Source organism: Pyxicephalus adspersus, chromosome 5 (genome assembly GCF_032062135.1).
Source record: "Pyxicephalus adspersus chromosome 5, UCB_Pads_2.0, whole genome shotgun sequence".
Lineage (NCBI taxonomy): Eukaryota > Metazoa > Chordata > Amphibia > Anura > Pyxicephalidae > Pyxicephalus > Pyxicephalus adspersus.
This window is the reverse complement of record NC_092862.1, coordinates 118,378,690-118,403,213: the sequence shown is the minus strand read 5'-3', so window position 1 is coordinate 118,403,213 and position 24,524 is coordinate 118,378,690.

Sequence of the window (24,524 nt, the reverse complement as noted above, 5' to 3'; positions counted from 1 at the left end):
GCAGTGGTCCCCAACCTTTTGAAGTTCACAGACCACTAAATGCACAGAAGAAACTTTCCCCTGACTGACACCATGATGCCAGAACCCACCCACTCTACCATCACAGGTCTGAGCCTCTGCTTTGGAACAGAAATGGACTATGTCCCCGGTACGGATTATAGGCTCAGGGCGGTGGGTGGGTTGTGTCTTTGGTGCACCCCTAGTTTAAAGGTAGAAATAAAAATCCAGCTTGTGCAAGTCTAGTAGTTTATTTTAACTGACAGTCAGGATCTAACATCCTGGAGCTGAATGGGCCCTTACAGGTCTACAGGAAGAATAGGCACACATGGGTGATTTTGGTACACATAATCATGATCACATTGCCATCATCTGTATTCGAGCCATCAGGTGCTACCGATAGGGAACAATGGAGAACAGAATGTGAAAGCAAGAAAGTGCTACTGCATGTAATTATATGTGTAGCAACTGAATTCTGACGTCACATTTTGCATATTTGCTCTGGGTCAGTGGTTTGGAGCCGGGATATTAGCATTTTTGGAAAAACACAGGCTGTGTATTTCTCCCATGACAGATTTTGTCAAATAAAAAAAAAGAAAAAGCAATGAAGATTGAGAGCCGTATTCATTATGTCACACAGAGCCCATTTCCCTTGAGGTATACAGCACACTGAGTGCTGAGTGAGAATGGCTCATACACTCTGCCAGCAAAGATTTGATCAGCTGAAAATTCTTTTGTGCTTTAGAACAGAAAATGATGTGACTTATTTACGTGTGTCAGACTTGTACATTGTTTTCAGAGCAATGACAGTGAGACACCCTGTACAGAACTCAATGACCTAAAATACCCTCTCCCCAACGGAGGCAGGAAATCCACCCTGCCAGGAATATCACTATCGCAGTGTACCGTTTCATGTTGTAGAAAGCAAAAAAAGTGGCCAGAATTTCCACTTTTTGTTTATGCTGTATTTTTTTTTCTCAGCTTTTTGGCTTTTTTAATGTTTTGCCTTTGCTATGAGGCATAACAAGTTGTAACATCTCAATAACCACTGTAATTGTTATATAATTGAAACATCACAGATTATCATAATATTCTGTAATAATCTGGTGCTGCAATAATTTCAGTTGTGAGCTGATTATGTCTCTTCATGAGTTGTGTTAAAGTGGATGTAAATTGTAAATATTAAAAAAAAAGTTTTCTTTAGCTTTTTTATTTTTGTAGAAGAGAACATTTTTCTTAAAGAGACCCTGTCACTAACTTTAAAAAGGAGGGTAAACTTGAAGAAAAATAAAGTATTTGTAATTCTTAGAGTTGTTTTGAAGTGTATTTCTTTTAGATACATATTTATTTACTTGGAGATTTAGCTTTGAACATGCTCTGTACAACATTCGCTTCTGTTTTGCTGTTGCTTAATTACTCCCTTTGCTTCACTCTCCATGCTCCATCCCTCCATTTACTTCCCCATATAATCTTTTATGAAGCTGCCAGCAGATAATGGAAATTAAAGTCTTGGGAATGTTGTGTCAATGCTGGGGCTAATGCATCCAAGATGGCGGCACCCAGCAGCAGCCTTGTGGCTTTTGGCTTTTAGATGTCTACACGGGGGAGGGGGGGCTTCTTTAGCAATGAAATAATATGCATTGAATTTAAGGGGAATAGTATTAATAGTAATAGTATTGATTATAGTAAATATGGTAAATGCACTTGTATTTTTATGAGAACATTTTTTGTGAATGGTCTGCTAACAGGATCTCCTTAACATCAACATTCAACTTAAATCAAAATATTTCTCACAACCTAAAGTGTATTTCACAGCAAAATATTGATCAGAAATATGCAGTGAATCTGATAAATGTTTATTTCTACATGTTTTATAAAATATAAAAAAAACAAAACATTTGCTTCAAACAGGACAGCATTGAGTTCCTTATTTACAGCTGTGGCCTGACAACATGTTGCCTGCACTGAACTAAAATTGAAAGAAACAGTCTAAATCCTGCCCAGCTGTCTTTTCCCCAACAGCAGAATCCCCCTCTTCCTCATCTTCTTAACATAGGTATGAAGTGTTATGTAGTCCAAGATAAGAATTGGTGGGAGGATTGCCTGATAACACAGGTAGAGTGCACAGAACAGCTCTGAATTTAGAACCAGCTATTCTTTTTCTACAAAAACCAAACAGATATAGAAAAATATTTTAAAAGGCAAATTTAGCAGACCAAAATAGAATGAATATGAAAGTACATTATTAGGAGAAACTGGCCAGTATTCTTGCTGACACATATGATTTTTGAGCTATCTGGTAACCTTGAATTGCTCTTCAGCATCCTGGCCTCCTCGTGTCTACACTTGATTTTAGCTGGAGATTTTTCTATTGCGAGACCCTCATGGTCCCCTGCAGTCACTGAGTTACTTTCCTTCTCATTTCCTCCTTTATTCTTTCTTACCTCTGTCCCTTTCTTTATCTCTGGTTGTTTTTTTGTTTCTTTCTTTCTCTTCCTTGTTTCCTCCTTTCACTAATATAACTTCATAATGGTACTTTTATACTTCCCATATTTGATATATGCTACTTTTCCAACCTATACATACATAAAGTATTTTAGATTGTAAGTGCTTATTGTTATGGGTTATAGCAAGCTATGTTGCATGTTACACATTCAGTCAAATCCCTCCATTTGGTATCTTTCTTCTGATATTTTATTGTAATCTGTTGAGTCCCTGTCTCTTGGTTCCACCTGGTCCCTTTTGTTGGGTATGCTACAAGACTCATCATAATAACGGTTAATAACATAATAACAACTACATGTTGTTGTACTGTTGATATTGTACTTTGTAGCCCTATTTACTAAATAAAAATATTTTCAAAAAAAGTACAATAGGATGTTAGAATTTGAATACACTTTACCTTTTATTCTAAAAATCTGATTTATTACTAACTTCAAAACTCAGCAGAAATGTCCACTGCCAACGTGATGATAAAATATATCATGGCGATCTTACATTATCATGGAAATAAATTTTATCATTTTTATCAAAGAAACATTATTCCCAAATGTGTTAAAGTCTTTTTACATTTGGAATGTCCTGATTTGTTAGCTTCTGATTGTTCCAAGATCCCCAGTGTGAATTAGGTAATCTCACAATCTCTTCATTATTGGTTTCCTATAATAAAGTTTTAGGATGTATATCTCTAAGTCACACAATTCATTGTCATCATGTCTTCTCTGTCTTGTATGACAAGATATGAGCATCTCTCAGAGAATGTTGTAATTCTTCCCCAGGCTCTATAACATTGTGTTTCTAGCTGCCAGGATTGAGAGCATCAAAGTCAGAGAGAATGTACCTGAACTGTAACAGGAAAGAGAACTCGCTGTAACAATGTGTGCCTGGAATTTCCAATCAATGTCCTGAGCACAAGAGGTGAGAATGCTGTACTCTGTCCTACATCATCATAAAATGTATGACTGTATAAAAGACAAAACATATAATGTTCCTTATATTGTAGCACTTTGTTATCAAGGTGCAGATCACAGGAAAGACTTTGGTGCAGCTGGTAAATAACAGCAACATACTAAAAACTAACTATAGGCTAATTTACAAAAAAGAATTGCTGTTTACCAGTCATTATACATGGTGGCTACATTATTATTTGTTTTGACTTTTTCCCCATTTAGTTTCATCTGCTGAGCCTGCCAGTAAGGTCTCTGTCATAGCTGCGGTGGAAAACTGCACAGTTGGCCACTCCAAGATTCATAGCTAACTGCTGCTGTGCACCTGGGAGTAGCAAACCACACTGCAGGTAACAGATCTGAGTGTGATTCTTCCAAAAGCAAACACACAGCCAAAAGTAGCTTGACACTTTCTGGAACCGCACCACGACCTGCCAGAGCCTCAACCACTCCCATTAATTTCAATGGGACAGGTTGGGCTTGCAGCTGAGCCTGCAACAGAACATTGTGTTTCACTGTGAGTCTGAAATGACCCTAACCCAGTTCTAGTTCTGTTAATATTGTTATAATTATTATTAATAAACAGGATTTATATGGCGCCAACATATTACGCAGTGCTGAACATTAAATAGGGGTTGCAAATGACAGACAGATACAGACAGTGACACAGGATGAGGAGAGGACCCTGCCCGGAAGAGCTTTCAATCTAAGAGACCTATGGTGTTAAACTCAATATACTGTACCTATGTAGTTTTGCCATTAGAGGTGGTCAATGGGATGCAGAACATTCAATAACTTTCAGAACATTCATGCTAATTGCACTGATGCGAACGTCTCTAGCGGTCAATGTAGACCTGTAAAACTTTCCATCCCCTAAGCATGCTTCCTGTACTACAATATACCTATGGCAGTCTGATGTCATCTCAAAGGTAGGTATACTGCTTACATTTAAAAATACTTTCAAAGACTTTTATAAATTATAATGCTACATTTATGTATTTTGTATTTGCCTGGAGTTCAGCTTTAATAGAAAAGTTTGCATACAATTTCAGGTGACAATTTGTTTAGTAAAGGTCACCACTGCTTAAAGATTTGTCCTTATTGTCAACTCCCCATACCTGTTAAAGATTTACTGTAAAGGTGTTCATCTTTTTACCAATCTGTTTACCAATTTGCAGCGCATGAAATAATTGCATAGAACGCATGCCATGACTAGTAAACGTACAATATTTTGACATTCTTCCAATTACTTTCACATATTTAATTATTTTGCACTATTTAAGTTAAACTCATTTCTGGCACATGAACCCTGCCAACATGTCCTCATTACATTCTAGTTGTCATTTTTTAAATTCCTGCATTATGTGTCAAATACTGAAACAGGGACAATACTTTTGTCTCTCTATCAGCTTCATTGTCTCCAGTTTTGGGAATGAGTGAAAAACCTACTGGGTTGTCATTAACGATGGGCCTTTTTTATTACTTTTATTTAGACTACCAGATTGCTTTTGAATTTTATTACATTCTTCCCTGTTTTTCAGCTGTCCCCCAGATCAGTTGGTGCTTACCCAATACTAGGAACCTGTTGGCCTAAATGCTATTAAAGTGTTTTTTTTACGAATGTCTTGAGTAGTTGAATATTTTGAGTATGTATGGGAGATCTTTTGTCTTCTATCATCTAATTTTAAAACAGACCTTCATGGCCCTCCTGATACACTCCCCACCATTAACCCATGAAATTGAGTTTTGGTTTTGGGCTATGAGCTTTCTTCAGGAGCATTCATGGATTCTTGGCTCTCCTACAATGTTGGGTTTGCATATCTGAAGTGACTAAATCAGAAAGAATTACCATGCTTCTAGAGAAGTCTGGTGCACATGAGTATGAGCCAGTGTATGAACATGAGTATAGGACCTTCTCCGGATTCACTATGGTGGTCTAAGTAGAGACAAGCAACCATGTCAGGGCATCATAACAGCGCCATATGCAATAATGACATGTTGAAGAATTATTAGGCATCAGGAAAATCAGCTAAACTATATTTTCAGTTTAGTTCTAAGTCTGCTTTAGGTAATGCATTGCAAGAGCTTAGACATAAAAAGATTGCCTATGAATGAGCACAGTGCTCAGACAATAATAATATTGCATCATAGCTTACAAAAAGTCTAACACATGGTGTTTTGACTACGGCTCATTTATACGTCAAAACAATAATTCTGTTAAAAGGATCAGTTGGTTACAAAAAGAGAATATGTTGGGCTTAACTACATAGGGGGAACTTTATGAATGAAAACACTTTTAAGTATTTTAAATAATGGATTATATATTCACACTGCCTGGGCTGGCACAGTCGCTGAGAGATATGGCCACACACTTAAGCTCAAGATCTAGATGTACAGATCCAAAGTAAACAGGGATAGATTGGAACCTTGCATGGGAACCTGAGTCCCATGACTGTGGCAAGACAGAGTACCGCATGCAGCAAAATCCCCGCCCCCACTTTTGATACCCCTAAACACATAAATACACAACATAGAACAGAATGGTGCTGTGAGTACAGCAATCATTCCTTAATCTGTCACTGGAAACTATCACAGAAATTTGTTTTCACCAACAATTATCTCATGTCCATTGGACAGCTGTATGAGGTTTTAAAGTTGGGCAGAACACTCTACTTACTACATGCGATTGTTGAACGACTGTTCTCATTATGTCACTTCCTCCTGCTCACCACATGCCTACTAACCACATGTCTGGTTGTTTGCACCAAATTGTTAAATATTGATATACAGTATGTACACACATTAGTGGAAAACAGATAATTCCCCAAATCCATCTGGACTGAATAATCAGAGAATCATTGTGGAAAGCCATCTTTGATGTTTTTTCTTTGAAATAAAGTAACAACCTATTTTTGTTTGTTCATTCACAACAATTATCTACTGTGTGTACATATTTTCTAAGGAAGTTTAGACTTATGTCTGGTGAAATATTCTGCAAAGTGTATCCATACATACTCCCCTTCCTAGGGTGACAACGTTCAAATTACATAACCCACATTATGGATGAGTACAAAACCAAAGAAGATGGGTTTTTGGCAACAAATAATGGGTTCAGTCCAAAGAAAATAAAGCAATAAACTTCTAGTATTATAGTGCTTTATTTTCAAATATTTGGAATTCACCTAAATACAACCATTTGTGTTGCGAAAACCCCTCTTCTTTGGTTTTGTACTCATCCATAAGGTGGGTTTTTTGAAACATTTATTGTTTTAAGGGTTGTCAAAAACATCTATTAATAACAAAGGGGTTATCTATCTCAGATTATCTATCACTGCTTGAATGTTGTTATCCAAGGAATGGAATATTCTGTGGAAACACTTTGCAGAATATATCACCAGACATAATTTAATTGAAAGCTGAAAAGATATAAAACATATTGTCCTTTAATTATCTCCCATGTCCGTTGTATAAACATTTGATCTCAGTAATTGTGTATAATATTTCATTGCTGTTTAACGATCATAATAGCAAGGACGTATATTTTCAAGGGCCCAAAACGACAATTTTACACTGGCAGATGGCTGAACCATGTCTCCATAGTGCACCCAACCACTTCTATAACAACTACATGAGAAAGCTGCAATTTGATCCCCTTTCTTTGCGATTAGATCAGTACCTTTTACCCAGCAGGATAAAAAGCCTTATAACATAACAGTCACTTCCAGATTTCCAAGCTATTGTGCCGATGCTGACGATGAAAGAAAACGTGTAGCCGTGTTTTACAGATCTAAGAAGGTGGATCCATTGGCCCTTCTGTGACATAGTGACACGTGAAAATATGATAATCACGGTGTGCTCAATCCTTGTATCTCATTAACACCTTGTACAGGATCATTTATCAAACATTGCAAGCAATGCACCTTGGGTTATTTATTAAAACTGCGATTTAGATTAGGCATTTCCGTGATGAATATACTTCAGTGCTGGCCACAGGAGAGGAATACAGCATTATGGAAGAGTTTGAATAATACAAAGAGCCCAGCATCTGGTCCTTGGAAAACTCAGTGACACTAGATGTGATGTGGGGACAATTACAAGGGTGATTTCTGTGCATTCCATCGATATATCAATATTCCAAACTAAATCTCTATGCTGACAGCATATTTTCTTGGAAAGGAATTACTTTGTTAAAGACCGAAAAAAAGAGGGTATATTTTCTACGTGAGCAGAATAAATGATTCGGATATTTAGAATCCAGCACAGTCACTGTCTTGACATTACATGACTCAGTTGTGTTTCTCCATGCAATAGACCTCACCTACAGCTACATGTGACAGCGTACACTTGGATAGAACTGTGCAGAGCACCTTCCTTGCAGCCAGTGACAGCTCACATGGCAGGAGTCGTGTGTCCCATGTGATCCGAGTGCCTTCTGTACAGTGACACAGAACAAATAACAAACATTCCTCTGTGCTGAATTAGCATTATGCTGATCATAATTGAAAAATACTGTACATAACGATTTTTATTTTTGGAATCCTGATGGATTAACGGAAGATGTAATCACTATTTAAACTAGTGAAATGAATCCTGATTTAAAGCAGAATAAAGTGCATTTATTGACAGAAGAGACTTTGTACTCCCAGAAATGCTTTTCCCCTGCCAATTTTTTTGCGTGCATGAGTCACACGTGCACACATGTGCAGAAGTTGCGCCATTCACATTATAACACAACTTATACGCAATGTGCAGCCACTTGCACTGCTCTCAGTTGTGATGCTGACCCTAGTTGTTACAAAGAGCAGCACACAGAGATGAACTGATATGCATGCAGCATAGTAACACACACATTTAGTAGGAATGTCAGACATTGGTTTCCATGCAATATTTGATGTTCCTTCATATTGGACACTATGTAAGGTGCAGTGTAGCACAGTGGTCGCCAACCGGTGGTCCATTGGGGTCAGGAGAAGGAAGCACCGGCCAGAGCCGCGGACCATGTCCCCCGTATGTATCACAGGTTTAGTGAGGTGAGCTGGTTGTGTCTCTGGACACAACTCACCCACTCCCCCATTGCAGGCTCCAACCTGCGATGGGAGAGTTGGCGGGTTCTGGTATCATGAAGTCACTATGGAAGAAGGTTCTTCCTCTTTGAGTGACACACGGCTCCCTGCACATGCGTTGTTCGTAGTCAGTAGATTTAGTGGTTCATGAGCTTCAAAAGGTTGACTTTATGGTGTAGCACATGCACTGTGTGAATGATGCCTTATATCATCCCACACAATTAAAACAGCCAAAGACTTCTAACTTAAAAGAAGATCAGGAGAAGATTGAAGTGACAGAGTAAATCTCAGGCAAAAAAACCCTGCAGGGTTGCAATGTAAAGTAAATGTGCCATACCGTGCAAATATTGAGGGTCCCCAAAATGTGTGTGCAGCCCAGGTCTGCATTAAGTGGAACTTTTATTACTTTATTTTTTACTTAGTAAGGGAACCCATACTTTACTTATATCTGCCATAATAAACTCACTTAGTAGAGAAGGAAGTCATAATCTATCAGGAAATTATTAAAAAAAGAAGAAAGAAGTGATATTATAAAAAAGGGATATACATGACAATCCCCCTCTGTCCCACAATACAGATTGATCAGCCGGTTGGTCTCAAGAGTTGCCACGTGGAGTTCAAACGTAAAGCTTGTTTAGCCATTTTGTGAATATCACTTGCTAAATTATTTGCCAAGCATCTTAACATGATATTGTTACCATAGATATTTGGGGGTTAGGGGACTCAAAGATGTAAATTCCATGTGCAAAAATGCCATTGCTGGCCCTAGTGCAGATTTTTGTGCAGGAGTTATGGTCACTGACACTTCCTGGAGTGTCAGATGTCTGTCCTTAAGCATGTTTCCAACTTAATCCAATGGCTCCAATGTTAGTAACATAGTAGTAACTTTTTCAACAGTTTTTATATGAGACTGATGGGCAAGTCTTCTCCTATCTGTCTACCAGACAACAGAAACCTACAGGGCTGTAATGTGCACAAGTGTCTATTGTGGTGTGCAAACAAAAATAGGAGCAACAGTCGTCAGAATCACAAATAAGACAAAAAAAGCAGAAGTAAAGAAAAATAAACTCCTAGAAAAATCCAAAAGTACCCTTGCAGTGCAAGGGTTACATTCCTATTTTTTGTCTAGGGGAACACCAAAACGCAGTTTTACTAACTTGTCCTTTGCTCCCCTGACAGCTGGCACTCTTCCCTCTAACTCTCCAACTTATGAACAAGCCCTCAGCATTCTCAATTACCATGCAGGCATGCTAGTCTTCCATTGTACATGATGATATCTGAGTCCCTCCGACTTCTTGAGCAGAGAAGCAGTTTTGGGCAATTGGTTGCAGAAGTCAAAGCCTAGATTTTCCCAGAAGTTCATCCTTAACAAACTAAATGACATACAATAATAGGGTTAAAATTGTATTATATTATCCCTTTAAATGTTCATTATAAAATTAGTTGGTGTTTAACCCCCTTGGCATGCATTAGTGACTGCCCTGGATGGTGTGCAATATTTCTCAATGTCCCGGCACTGGCAGATCTCCCGGTGTATGCGGATGTTGCCTAGTGACATTGCCACAGACTTTGGAACTCAACAGCCAAGCTGCACTTTGAAACTGGAGCTTTCAAATTCAAACAAGTTAACAAGGAAGCCGGCCTAGAAGTGTAACTAAGCGCATAAAATATCAATGACAACAACATGGGTTCTTGTAAAGCATTTCACAAAATGAAAGCGTAACAGATCAAGGTGCAACGATCATGCAAATGTGAACAATAAGTAGAATGTAATATATGTCTACGATAATTCTGTTTCTCAGTTTTATTATGTTTTCTTCTTTAAGGCCTTTTAGGGACAGGAGCAAAACAATGTATTGTTAGTTAGGCTAGGTTTTTTATTTAATGAAAGCTCTGTTTCTAATATTTGTTGGACATTGCAATTATAAATATATAAATATATAATCACTTATGGTTTCTATACCTCTTTTTTATCAAATTTATCCCACAGTCCTTAAAATGTATCTAAATGTATCTTTGTTTTAAATTAAATATGTTTAAGTAGCTAACCTAAACTGAACCCGCCTATTTCAAATTCTAAGAAGCCCTGATGAAGGGTGCTAACTCCCATGAAATGTGTTGGCTGGTGTATGCTCTCTATATATATATAATATTGATTATGTTAGGAGCTATATAAATATATATATATATATATATGTATATATATATATATATATATATATGTATTTATATTTAAATATATATGACTCCTGTATAATTAGTCGTGTGTCCTCATTAGACTTTTTGCTTGAGGTTTGTCTGTCCTCTCGCTTTGTCATACAGAGCATTGTTACTAGAACTGAAAGTGAAGGAAAATTCAGAGTTTTCACTAGCACAGAAATATAGGCGGAATTTTTATAAATGATCCATTTGTTGCAGTGACATTAGTATACAGGGGGATTTCCTTTACTTTAGAGGGAGTTCCTTGTTTTCTGTTGTGTCTTTAGAACAGGAATTGATGGGAAATCCCCCTAGTGGAGTTTAAATGTTAAAAAACAGGAAGAGGTTTCAATCAGATTTAGATTTGGTAAGGCTTTAAAGCCTTGGGGCCCTTTGATAATAAAAAAAAATGCAGAAGGTCTTACTCCAAGAAAAAATCAATAAAAAATTAAATACAAAAAACATATAGACACCTTTTCAATATTCAATAGCAACGTATTTTAAGTAAAAGTACAAAATATTTTTAAAAGAAGGTAATTGCTGATTACTTAGATATGATTTGGGTGGCTTTATCTTACTCGATTATAATGATTATAAAATATTATACCCCAAAAATATAATATATTATCATACCCCAGATGCTCATGTATGTAGGGATCAGGTGGATTTAGACATTCTTTTCATGTGCCTGAATATTTTGAAAACACTGTTTCAAGCTGTAGGTTGTAATGATATATTTACATCAGCAAGCCATTTTTGCTCTTTAAGTACATGCACAGATTCTGCTTCATTCTTAGCAGTGCTTCACAATGATTGGCTATAGTGCTTCTTCTCACAATACAAGTTTATAAATTGTTTGACTTATCTCTCCATACGCAGACACAGATACTCTCAATACAGCACTTGCTCTATTGTTGCTATTAGTGATCACTAACAAGTGCTTACTGGTATTACTGGTACAGAATAAACAGGTATTTATTCTGTTTATAGCCCAATTAACTCATCATTCATCATGTAAAAAGTCTACGTTTGCCAAAAAAAAAAAATCTAATACATTACAAGTGTTCACATTCATTTTACAATAATATAATTAAAGTGGAATAGCTGGTGATCAGGCAGGTGTTTATTCCAGAAATGAACATGCAATGCTACCTACACCTGGCCTGGTCAATCTTTTTTGGTAGAAGAGGAGGAAGAAGATGGTTGTGCCCTGTGATAAGGACAGGTGAGTATTATGGATTCTGCTTTAAACATTCTATACACCTTTTCAAATATCCCACCTTTATGTTGCTTCCTGATTATCACCTGGATGCCTGCACAGAACTTCAAATCAAATACTAATATCCTCTGAATTGGTGTTTTTATCCTTTTAGGTACTTGCACATAATTAAAAGGCTGATTCTTTTGTCTTTCCTTTTACAACAAATCAGCAGGTAAGGATTTGCTAACATTTCCTAAAATCATTGCAGTGCATAAAGCTGCTTTTGAAAAATATTTTCACCAAAACTGGATTCCCACTAACAGTTAGCAGTAAGTTCCAGAGTGTGGCCAGTTTTCAGGCTCCTATAAGATCTTGTTAAGTTATTTGCGCCGCAGCTAATTGCTTGATTGCCTTTTAATTACAGAAAATCTAAAACTCTCAAAGGATTCTGCTCCTAGCAGCCAGGGCCAGCTAGGCCGGTAATACGATAGGGAAATTTCATTCCGTGTGGGTTACTTTACTTCTCACGCTGGTACCATACAATTTACAGAGTGTGCACAATTATTTTATAGCTTCCCTAACACTGTTCTGCTGCCGTTGTCTCTGTTGTATGTTGTTTAACAGCTTGTAAAAGAAGCAATTCCGTGTTATACTGCTGCCAAATTGCAGAAAACTGTGATACACATTTCAGTATGTCTATTTATAGATCTGTGAATGTCCTAAGGTCATTTAGATTGTTACGTGTTAGTTATTTATGTACACAGTCTATGCAGAGAGAGAGCTATTTATGGGAACTTAAATGTCTGATCGATGTGCTGATGTGACTGCTTTTACAAACTTTAAATGAAACGTTCAGATCCTGCATAGGAAAAACTCTGATAATTTCTAAATATGTAACACAGACAACAGGCAGGTAGATATTTGCCTGTCTAAATGGCAGATTCCAAAGTATAGGGACTGCAAAAGGCCAATTGCAATATTTACTTTGCTGCATTAAAAAAAATCTGCTCGTGACTCAAGTGGCTAGCACTTTTTCTTGCAATGATGAGGTCACAGGTTTATATCTTGGCCAGGACAATGTTTGCGTGGAGTTTGCAAGGAATTTCTAAGCTGTTAAAAGCCCAACTCTGGCAGTGAAGTTGCTCTTCCATCATGCCCCTGTGCAGATTCCCTGGGTGAGACCCTCCATGTAACATTCCACACAAAACAGCCCATAGAGAATGAATAGGGGCAGCTGTGAGCAATTCATTGCTGCTCACTGTAAAATGTGAATATGGTGCAGCCAGCCAAGTTCTTGCCAGCCATAGGGAGTCACACAGATATGCTTAATCTCATAGCAAATTTAGCCATAGAATCTTTGTTGTGAAGTTTCAGAATGAGCTACATCGTTGTACATGTAGCTAGAGAGGTCAGATCTTATTTTTCCTTTACTGCCTGTTTAGAATGTTTAAATACTTTAAAAACCATATGTGTAAAATCACAAGTGCCTAAAATGATAAAATGTATAAAATATTCTAATGTCGTTGCTATTAAAAGTGCAATGTTGACTTTAATCTGATACTCATCAGCCCAGTTACCTGCGTCTAAAGAAGTTCCAAACACAGAAATCAGCCAAAAAAGTTATGGCCTCTGTTTTCTGGGACATAGACTGTGCTCTGTTGGTGGACTACCTACCTCAGGGCACTAGTATCAGCGGACAGTAATATGCTAACGTCCCGGACCTGCTGAAGGAGGCAATTAAGATGAAACGCTGTGGAAAGTTGACCAAAGGGATTCCTTTTTTTTTTGCAGGACAATGCACCTGCCCACACGTCAAACGTTGTGGCTGCCAAATTGAACACCCTGGGTTTCTAATTGGTCCACCATCCCCCCTACTCACCTGACCTGCCCCCCTTCGGACTATTGTCTGTTCCTGAAATTGAAGAAACACCTGAAGGGGTAACGTTTTGAGGACATTTCTGACATCAAAGATGCTGATGAGAGCTTGTTTGCGGCCCAACCAAAGGACTTTTATTTGAACGGTCTAGAAAAGCTGCAACTACACTGTACCAAGTGCGTCAGTCTCAGGGGGGAATATGTTGAATAAATTAGTTATTTCATAACTCTGGCTCTCTTCTTTCTAGGCAAAGCCAGGAACTTCCCAGCACCCCCTAGTTGACCATGGTTTCAGCAGCAACAGATCATGAGGTTTGGTTGTTATGTGCAAACCCATTTCTGGCTCCACTGATTGGGACATGTATACATCTTTTTCCTTGTACATCTTAGATATGTTTTAAGTGTATGCAAAGAAAGTGATGGTATCCTTTTTCTTGAGTAGCCCTCATCAATAGATGATTTAAAATTCCCCAATGGGGACACCTGTTACAGGGACATCCTCCATAAATGAAAACTTCATTCAGATTTTCTCTTTTTTCCTGTTGCCTTAGGACTGGACACACATTATCAGGATGAAGACTCTATTGCTGATTGTTTTTAAAGGGCGATCTGTAGCAGCTTAACCATGCTACTAACTAATCTCATTATAAATATAAATAAATCTATTAGTTTATTTCACCTTCTTTTTAATGTGAGCTGCTATGCTTGCTGAGGGATTTTGAGTAATTTGATTGAGTGACTGATATACCGCTATTGCATGATCCTACAATTTTATCTCCTAGCACAAAACTATAAACCAATAATTCTCTCTGCCATAGATTAAAAAATTAATTACTCAATAAGTTCTTATCTTAGAGATTCTAAAGTGATCCTAATTTAAGTATATTCCCTGAAATGATTCTTAAAACTAATCTCATAATACATTTTTACAACTAAATAAAAAATTGCCTAACAACCTCTTGCAGCAGCATTGTACTGCAACATTTGTGCTAGGAGATGCATCTAATGTACATCCCAGGATATGAAATGGTCTCAGTCTGTTCCTTGGCAAAACTTTAAGACTGGTAAAGGAAAAAAGGTAAGGCCGGGAGGCATTCAGATGTGTAGTATGCAAATGTTTTCCAACTAGAACCATGCTGACTGAAAAAAAAATAAAAGGATGACTTGATCTTTTTTTTCTTTTATAAATACTTTAATTTTTAAAAAATGAAAGGGAGACCCCCTCGCCCTCACACCTGTACAGTACAAAATCAGGTGAGGTAAGCAGAAGCCAGAAGACAAAGGAAGACGATGATGGCACCCAGCAGTTCCCTTGCGCCGGGAGGAAGAAAGAATCGAATGTGGGACCAAAGCCAGCTGTGGGGGGATAGAGGGCCCTAAGGAAGTAAAGGTAAGTATCATTTTTTTGTTTTAAGCTCTGCTTCAAACATAATTAACTGGCATTTATGAATTTCAAATCTTTTTTATTAGAAAACTCTCTCCTTGCCGTATCCTCAGCTGTTTCCCTCTTCCTCATTCCTTCTTGTATATTCTCTTTCTTTCATTTCTTCTTCTTGGTGTGACTCTCTCCCTTTGTGGCCTTTGCGTTTACTATAGTTCACATAATTACCATGATAACAAAGGCTGCAATGTTATGCACACAACAATCAGTTCTTTGTTGCTCAGATAGATATATTTCTCAGCTAACACATTCACTATGTGTTTCCTAAATATAACAATATCCAGCACTCTATCTGTGCATCTTATGTACACACAAATGGGAATCATTCACTTGTTATACACTTACTGACATGCAGCTTGTATATTTGTACACACTAAACCACAAAATTAGTGTAGTATAGAGAATGAGATGGGATTTTCTGCTTACTCACAAATAGACTTTTTTTATTACTTTTATTAATAGTTATGCGGAAAGCTATAGAAAGTTTTCAATGATTCTAAGGATTCAGCCACCCGAGCTGAATATTACCATTACAAATTATACAATTCCAGTCTCATATACCCAGATGTGTATTTATGTGCAATTATTTTTTTATTAGAAAATGTTACAAATATGGAAAGAAAATACAGAGGTAATAACATAACATAAACAAACAATTTAAATGTCACATATGCATATCACATAGTATAGCAAAGAGCATACAAGTAAAACATTTTTTTTAGAAGTGCATAATTTAACCAATGTAACAGTACATTATACAGCATCCAGGGAACTGAACAATTAAAAAAAGATGGATGGAGAGGTGTGAGTTGAAGTATAACTGTAAAGTCTCAATATGTTAACATGGGTCAGTAAGGGAAAGATCTATACAAATAAGTGGCAACAACCGATAAATTATGTCTCATATAAACATAAAATATAAATATTATCATCTATTTGGTATGAAAAAAGGGGGCAGAGAATGGGTTAGAGGGGACAGTCAGGTTTGTCTTTCTTGTACACCCTGCCTGCTTTTAACTCATGGCTGGGTCTGCCAGTTTAATCGGTACATGAACTCAAGCATTTGTATGTAATATTGAAATAATATCAAGAGAAGGAATATTCAATTCACATCACCAATGAATTTTTTTTAAAGAAAACCTGACACTAGCTAAGCTAAATATTGACATTTTTACAAACAGCGCTGCAGTCAGCAATTTATTTCTATAGTATAAATGGCCACTGTCTGCCCTTCCCTCTCCCCAGTTTACAATTCACCCTAGGGCATGCCAAACCTATGGGTTCCTTCTCCTCCATGTCTGCCATCATGAATGCTGCAGCATTCCCAGTGCACTCCCAGGGGGTTCATGACACCCGGGGCTTACAGGAAGTTGGCTAATTTCTGGGCATCATTTTTGCGGGAAGAGGACCAGTGGTAGACCAATGAGACTACAAAAAAAAAATACTAGGTGCCAGATATTGAATTCTTCCCTGCTCAAGCTTAAAGTTTGCTTTGCTTTATTAGATAAGAGGTATGTGACATTAAGAAGACAGAGCACAATCAGAATGAAGTTTTCACATTGGTTTTCTAAACAGCCACCCGGGCAATTTAGTCTGCACATAGAAAATACTTAGGGTTCAGAGCTGGCAGCACTGTGATTGTAACTAGGCAACTCTTTTTGCTAGTAGAATTTGTCTGCTCCTCATGGTCTGCTTTTACCTACCATGCAGGCAAAGGAAAGTGACAAAACATTAAAAGGGATCTTTGCTTTTTTTAAGAAGCGTGAAAAAAATATTTTCCAATATGCATTTCAGTTTTACTGAGATATTCCTTAAAGAGGAACTATACTCAAAAACGAAAACAATAAAACAAAAATACACTTACCTTCAATCCCGCAGGGCAGTCTGATCACTCTGTGGTGTCTGGCATCTGGTCCTGCGTCGTCCTGACATCCGTCCCGAAACCGGCACTCCAGGTGCCGCCATCTTCGTCTTCTTTTCGGGGTACTTCATCCTACGTCACCTAACCCAGGCACGAGATTGGGTGATGTAGGATGAAAAATAAATTTGCCGATCTCAAAGCGTATGCTCAAACGATGCTCGGGCATGCGTAGAAGGAGCGCCCAAGAGCCTCCTGGGATGCCTGACGTAGCCGCCTAGGGGGCTGAGAATAAGGAGGCGGTGTTGCACCAAAAAAAAAAAAAAAAGAATTTTTACCCCACATAAATAGGTTTTCTACCCTTTTATGTAAAGAGAAAATTCTGAGTATAGGTACGCTTTAAGTTAGTTAAGTTAGAAATTAATTACTTCTACATGAATGTAGACATTTAAAGATTTCTAATCAAAATGTTGAAAGTGCATTAGGTGGTTATAACTAACCCGACCCTCACATACAATGTGCAAGGGAAATAACAGCTTTTTACTAAGTGAAATAATCAGCTATTTTTTTTAAACAGAAAAGGACAGGAATACATAGTAAAGTTTGTTAAAATCCCTTCAGCATACACAGAAGACCCAAATCTGGATTTTTTTTCCAGGACGTTACTGGTGATTTTATTATTAGCACAATGGAAAGATATATTGTATTGCCAGTTGCAATATGAATACTTTCATTTACAGCAAAGGTGCAGTTAGGTGCAGTTATTCCCTAACATAGAGTCCTATGAATTCCCAGTTCAGGAAATGAAAGATGAGACCTCACTGGTTGCTGTGGGCATCTGTCCTTTGCCTCACTCTTATAAATGAACTTCATTGACTGAACAGAGTCAAGTGGTAACAATTATGGTTTTACATAACTGAAAGATTGGTGATCCTACAGCCAGCTCACAGTCAAATTCCAATTGCCCGGGAAATTTGAAAGGAACCGAAGTACAACTTTTGTAAAGGCATTAAATTATATATAAAACTTTTTATTTTTACATTTTGGAAAGGGGGGAAGGGTTAAAAATCAGTCAGGTTTTGGTTCTTGCCAATTGTGGCCCATTGGGGAGAATTTCCTTTTTCTATCCTGTACCAGCAACAGAGAGTAGAATTTCTCAAAAGTAAGGGAAATCACGATTTAAATTTGCCTAGTTTTTCATTTTCTCTCACTTTCTGTCCCAGTGGGGGTTTTGGCTTTAGATATACTTTTGACCAACTCAAATCTAAAATTTACTATTCTCCAATCAAATCTAAAATTTAAGCCACAAGAAGCAAATAGGCAATACAACCTACCACCTGAGAGCTTACATTTTCATCTAAGAGTTGTACCAGACTACCCTCTTCCCTTTTTAGATGCTCCTGTGATCTAGAAACCCCCTTGTAGATTTACAACTCTCCCATACAAAAGGAATGATAAATAGTGGTGGCAACATTCACTTTGGATTCAGACACATCCACATATATTTAAGTCTACTTTGCAAGCTGGACTTTTAATATAGTAAGGAGAGAGTAACAAAGTTACCCAGTTCAAGCCCTGGGAGGTAGACAGCCACACCCCACAATTCAGAAGCTTTAAGAAATCTGGCTGCATAGTATACACATTAATGTGAACCAGTATACAAAATAAAATTATTAGCAAATTGACGACAGCTTGATCTGTGAGACCACAGCTTATCTTTAAACTCAGCCTCCCTAGCACCTAATTTTAAATTTCGGGAGTACATGGTAGCCCACAAATACCCAGAGCCTTTATTCTCACAACTCACTGATAAAGACACTATAAAAAAAATGCCAGGTAATTCTAACTGACTGCGATTATCAGGCTCCTGCGGTAAATGTACAAATAAAGAGTGTGTGTTCGATTACAGCTCATGGAAAACTATTGTGTAAGTGTAGAATTACTAGTTGCACTTTCTCAAAATACAGGCTATATTTAGAGCAAAGTTGTAATATGTGCTACTGCTGCTGGCATCCTGCCCCAGACACGAACAATTCTTGCTGTACATAGCAGAGGGATGGGTCCACTCACACAACATAGAAGCTAAGTGCCAACAAATGTTTTGCTAATATGCTATAACAGTTTCCATTTACATTTCCAAAACGAGCAAGAAGCCTGGAGTATATGTTTTAGGTGTCTGTAGGGAATTCTTTGTGGAAAGAGGCTATGCTTTCAGCTCTTGGCATAATAAAAGTAATATTGTCCTAAAGCAGAATAGGCAACATAAACTACATTTATATCAGTGGAAATCCGTCCATTTTAAGGCTACGTACACACTTGCAATGCTTCTCGTCTGATAATCGGCTCAGGGACGATATCAGACAAGAATCTGGAGTGTGTATAGCGCCCGTCGTCAATCATCCAAACGACCGTCCTGGCGGATCCACGGACGATGGACAACAGACGATCGTACTGGAAGTGAAGAGGGAGAGCGCGCAGCGGGTGCCGCTCCGTCCTTCTCCCCCTCCCCTCTCTATAGAGCAGAACGGTGCTTTATGTACAGTACTCGTTCATGCATGGTGCAGTCCTTAGTGGTTTGAAAGGATCGTGAAAGAACCTTTCCAACGACAATTATTGCACGTGTGTACCCAGCCTAATTCTGAAGTTTTTGTAATTCCGTTCTCTAGTGGTCTACTGTTATACTATAGATAAGGGACAAGGACTATTCTTTTTTGCTTTACCTCCTAATAATTTACACCGCTGCTTAATATGTTGGTGAATAAATAATTTTTATTAATAATAATAATAATAATAATAATAATTACAATAATAATAATAGTAATAATCTCTATCTGTGCCCTTCCCTAGAAGGTTAAGGACATGTATACAATTAGAGGAGAAGTAGCGCAAGAACATGAATGACAGGAAAATGCAACACCTTTCTCCCCCAAAACCCTAACCTGAATAATGTACCTCTCTGTAGTAACCTGGAGAGATGCTCATGCATGGGGTAACCCTGGGGCTCTCTGCAACTCCTCTACCCTCCCTATCTCTTACCTGTAGCTGTATCACTAGCAGAGGGGAACTAAAGGCAGAGGAGCATTTGTCACCCAGGCCACTTATGGTTAGATTTGCTAAACTGGTGGCCTGGAGAGGAGATTATTCCCCATTTAGACAATGATTATTTAGCACATACAACACTTCACATGAATGATTTCAAATTTACTTTGCTAGAATTCTAGTGGAATGTAAAGGCCAAAATCAATAATAACATATAGCAACATATTGTTCTTTATTTTATCTAATATTAATTAGGTGTTTCTAGGGGAAGAATATGGATAAGAATTAGGATAGCCATGTGAATGATCTAATCTACAATACCGTCAATCCACACAAGGCACACAAACAACAAAAGCAATGAACCATAGTGCCCTATAATCTCAGGAGACTACAAATACAATGTGAACATTCCCTGTGCCCTGATCAATATTTCTTTGTGATGTTGATATATTGAGGTTGTTTGTCATTTCTACTCCACACACTGTTACACTATAGTGCCAATTATATCTCACTCGCAGCATGGACAAGAATAAGGTCTGCAATACATAGGTATTGATTTCTTCACAGGTTATATATTGTTGTGATCTGTGTAAAGTCAAGTATATCATTACATATTACTTATTTCACCAGAATTGGGTTCACCCTGGTACCTATTACTTGTATAGTACAAAAAGTACTGTAAGACATAAACCTGGAGATAAACTAGTATAGCAGCCTGACAAGTGTTAGTAGTAAATGTAAGAAACATGTTACAATGATCAACAGTGAGCCAGAGATTTACAGAATATCTTAAAAAGGCCAAATCATTCATTTTTAGGATTGATGTAATCTGTTGATGACTTACACCTAGAAAATCTTCCATAAATTAGCATTATTTGATAAGAGCCACAGGATTTTGGTACATACCAGTCAAAAGGTCGGTGCATGTACACATCTTGCTTTAGGATGCCTAAGATCACCAATGGTGCTGTCCCCGTACCAGGCACAGTGATAGAGGAAGAGTTTTCCACAAATGACTTTACGTTCTTCTACATGTGTGTGTAATTCTTTTAGCAGAAAACATATTGTTGCTTTTATTAAATTTAAATTATTTTTTTAATGTGGTGGTGAAATATTCTTGGCAAAGAGCTTCTTCAATGTATCTGCATTCTTCAAACAGATAAAACACTCTCAGGAATGTGGAAAAGTTACTCTGTCTAGCAGTTTGCTTGATTCCTATGTAAATGTTCTTAACTGCACAACCTAATGCCTTCTATTGCCGACCTCTCCTGGAAATTCTAGTTGCTTTGCTATCATGCAGATCCAATGGTTTGAATATTCTTCACTACTTGGAACAAATGTGCATATTAAGATTTGTAATTCCACTTTGACTTTTTAATCTGTGTGTTTGTGATTTAAAGTATAAGTCTGGCAGACAAGTAGCATTTTTTGATCCAGGACATTTCCTTTCTCTTACTTTGTTTATAGCTTAAATTAAAACAGTTTGTTGTCACAGGCACCAATGAAGGCCATAAACAGAAAAACTCCCATATTACTGTGTGTAATGGGTGTTAGAGGTCAGAAAAAGAAATCCAAACAAACTGTTTTCACAGCTGTTTTCTATACTTTTGTAAAATATTTTAAAACATTATTGTTATGTACCAAGTTTTTGATAAGTTTTGCTCAATGCAGAGCTTTCAATAAAAGTAATTTAAACCTGTGTTTAGCAAAATCATTGCAAGCAGCAGCATTGATCATTCAAGAGTCACTATCGTCAGAATGTGATGGGGTGCTATGTGCTATTGGCCCTGATTTATTAAAGTTCTGCAAGGCAGGAGAGGTTATACTTTCAGCAGTGAATATGGGTGATCCAGCCAACCTGGAATGGATTTCCTAAAAGTCGTTTGCTATCTGTTAGCAAATGTTTTGAATTCTGGACCAGATCCATTGCAGGTTTTTTGGATCTCCCAACTTCAAAGTTTATCTTCTCCAGTCTTGGAGAGATTTAATAAATCAGGCCATTGTGTATGCACGTTGCTCAATAAATCCCATTGTCTAATATTTACATCTCTAAGACATAAATGAAGCCCGAAGAAACAGTTGCAACAACTTTTTGTCATCATTGTGAAAAAAAAAAGTTATTAATTAATAAATCAGGAATAAAAATACACAGCAGTCGAGACTTAAGTAAAGGACCATTCATTGGCTGTACTTCTGCATATTTACCCCTGGAGTAATGGGGCTGATGGATATATAGGTATAGGAGCCCTGTATGGAAAACCTGTCAGCACAGAATGCACAGTACACAAGGCATTTGTGAAACGCATACTCTGCACTTCCGCTATCCTAATGTCAGCCTTGCCTTGAAAGCCCATTAATCCCAGCTGTCAATAAAACCATAAAATGCCTTTCTGATTGATCATTATTGCTTACATAAAAATAATTGTTTGGATCCATTAAACAAGCCAGGGGTTGCTGAAAAGAGGATAATTTAATGGAAGTAAATTTACCACCCAGGTTTGGATGCCGGACATTAAACAAGCTTTAAGATCTGCAGAGTTACCTGCAGCTGAGCTACAGAGCCACAGGAGTTTTCACTCAATCAAATGACCTACATATTAAATAAATGGGAACTGCTAGGCGGAATCAATATATGTCAGGCCACAATAGTTATTATTGATGGATGCAGTGGTGCTTTCTGTGCAGGATACAGTTAATCTTGTCTCAATAAATAAGATGCAGAATTACAAATGTTGCTGCTTGTTCACATATAAGCTCCCTGTATTTGTGTGATACACAGCAATATATTTGAAATTGATGGGCTTAAGGTATAACCCAGGCACCGCTCCAAAGACACACCATAGATAATATTAGATATATATATATATAATATATATAGATAATAGATAAACATTAGTGCACTTCGAGTGATAGCAATTTTTTTGTATAATGTGCAATATATCATTAACCTGAAATCTGCTGATGTGACTTTCATATATTGTATGTATATGTACATTGTTTCCCTTTTAGGATGGAGAATTTAAAGGAGAACTCCAAATAAACATTTAAGGACATCTTGATTGGCTGGGCCAGAATGGTGTTCCCTGGTTCATTCTTTCCTGGCACGGGCAGGGGAAGCCGGGATAGCCGAGTATCCTGGAAGCCAAAGCGGATGGTGATCAAGTGCAGCTCCTATACCCGCAATGATCAGGCAGTTAGGAGGATTTATTGTAGAAGGGACATCGCCTGACCCTTTCTGCAATGATTAATTCCTTGCCTGATCATGTATTCCTAAATGTGTAATATTAGTTAAGCTTTAAAAACTGTCTTTTTAATTGATAAAAATTAGAACTTTATAAATGTTCGGTTGCTATATATTGTGACATGTCAGGAACGTATTCACGTTTCCAAAGTTACAAAGAATCTAATTTAGGTTGGCTCTGTTAATCTTATTCTTGGTTGGGTAACCTGTAAATAACTGATATGCAATAAGTGAATGTAAAGTGGGTGTGTGGACACCTGAAATGCTTGTCCTAATTCTACGATCCTAGTCCTCCGATTGTGTGATACTTCCCCCACCTCTTAGATTGTAAGCTCTTCTGGACAGGTTCCTCTCCTCCTCCTGTGCCACTGTCTGTATCTGTGATTTGCAAACCCTATTTACTGTATTAAAGACATATGACTATAGTAGGGACATTAAATTGTGAGGAGCTAGTGACATGACTATGAACTCTGTGCAGCGCTGCCTAATATGTTGGCGCTATATAAATACTGTGTAGTAATAATATTTTTAATAAAAATAATATTAATGTACAGCGCTGCGTAATATGTTGGCGCTATATATACTGAGAAATAGAGGAATACATACAGGGCATTTTTCTCTACTATTTCTATTCTGACAGGGACCCTTTAACTCTAGAGTTTGTCCTAAAGAACATGTGTATTTGAAGGCATTGATTTTGTTTGTGCACAGCAGTTTTGAAAGGGAAAAGCATGAACCCCACCAAGACAGTAAGCATTTAAATATAGTGGAGGGAAGGAAAAAAAGTCTTTCTATTTCTCTATGGTGAACAAATGATCCTCCTATAAATAATGAAATAATGTTAGTACCTCGACCAATCAGATTTATTCGACCAAAAATCCTTTCACACTGCACACACGTCTGACATTCTATACCATTCATTTTCCCCGACAGAAAGTGATCGGAGTGTTGGTTGGATGTTATTGATCATTTTTACACATTGCACAACATGTGTACTTTTGATAAGTGTTTACCAACATGTCCAAACTGTCAATGAATGATTGAGAACAGGAGGTTTGGTTGTTTGGAATTGGTTGGGAGTAAATTTTTTTTTCTTTTTTACATTTACAATTTACAATATTTATTGGAACAATATTTATTGAAAGGCAACAGTACAAAACAATA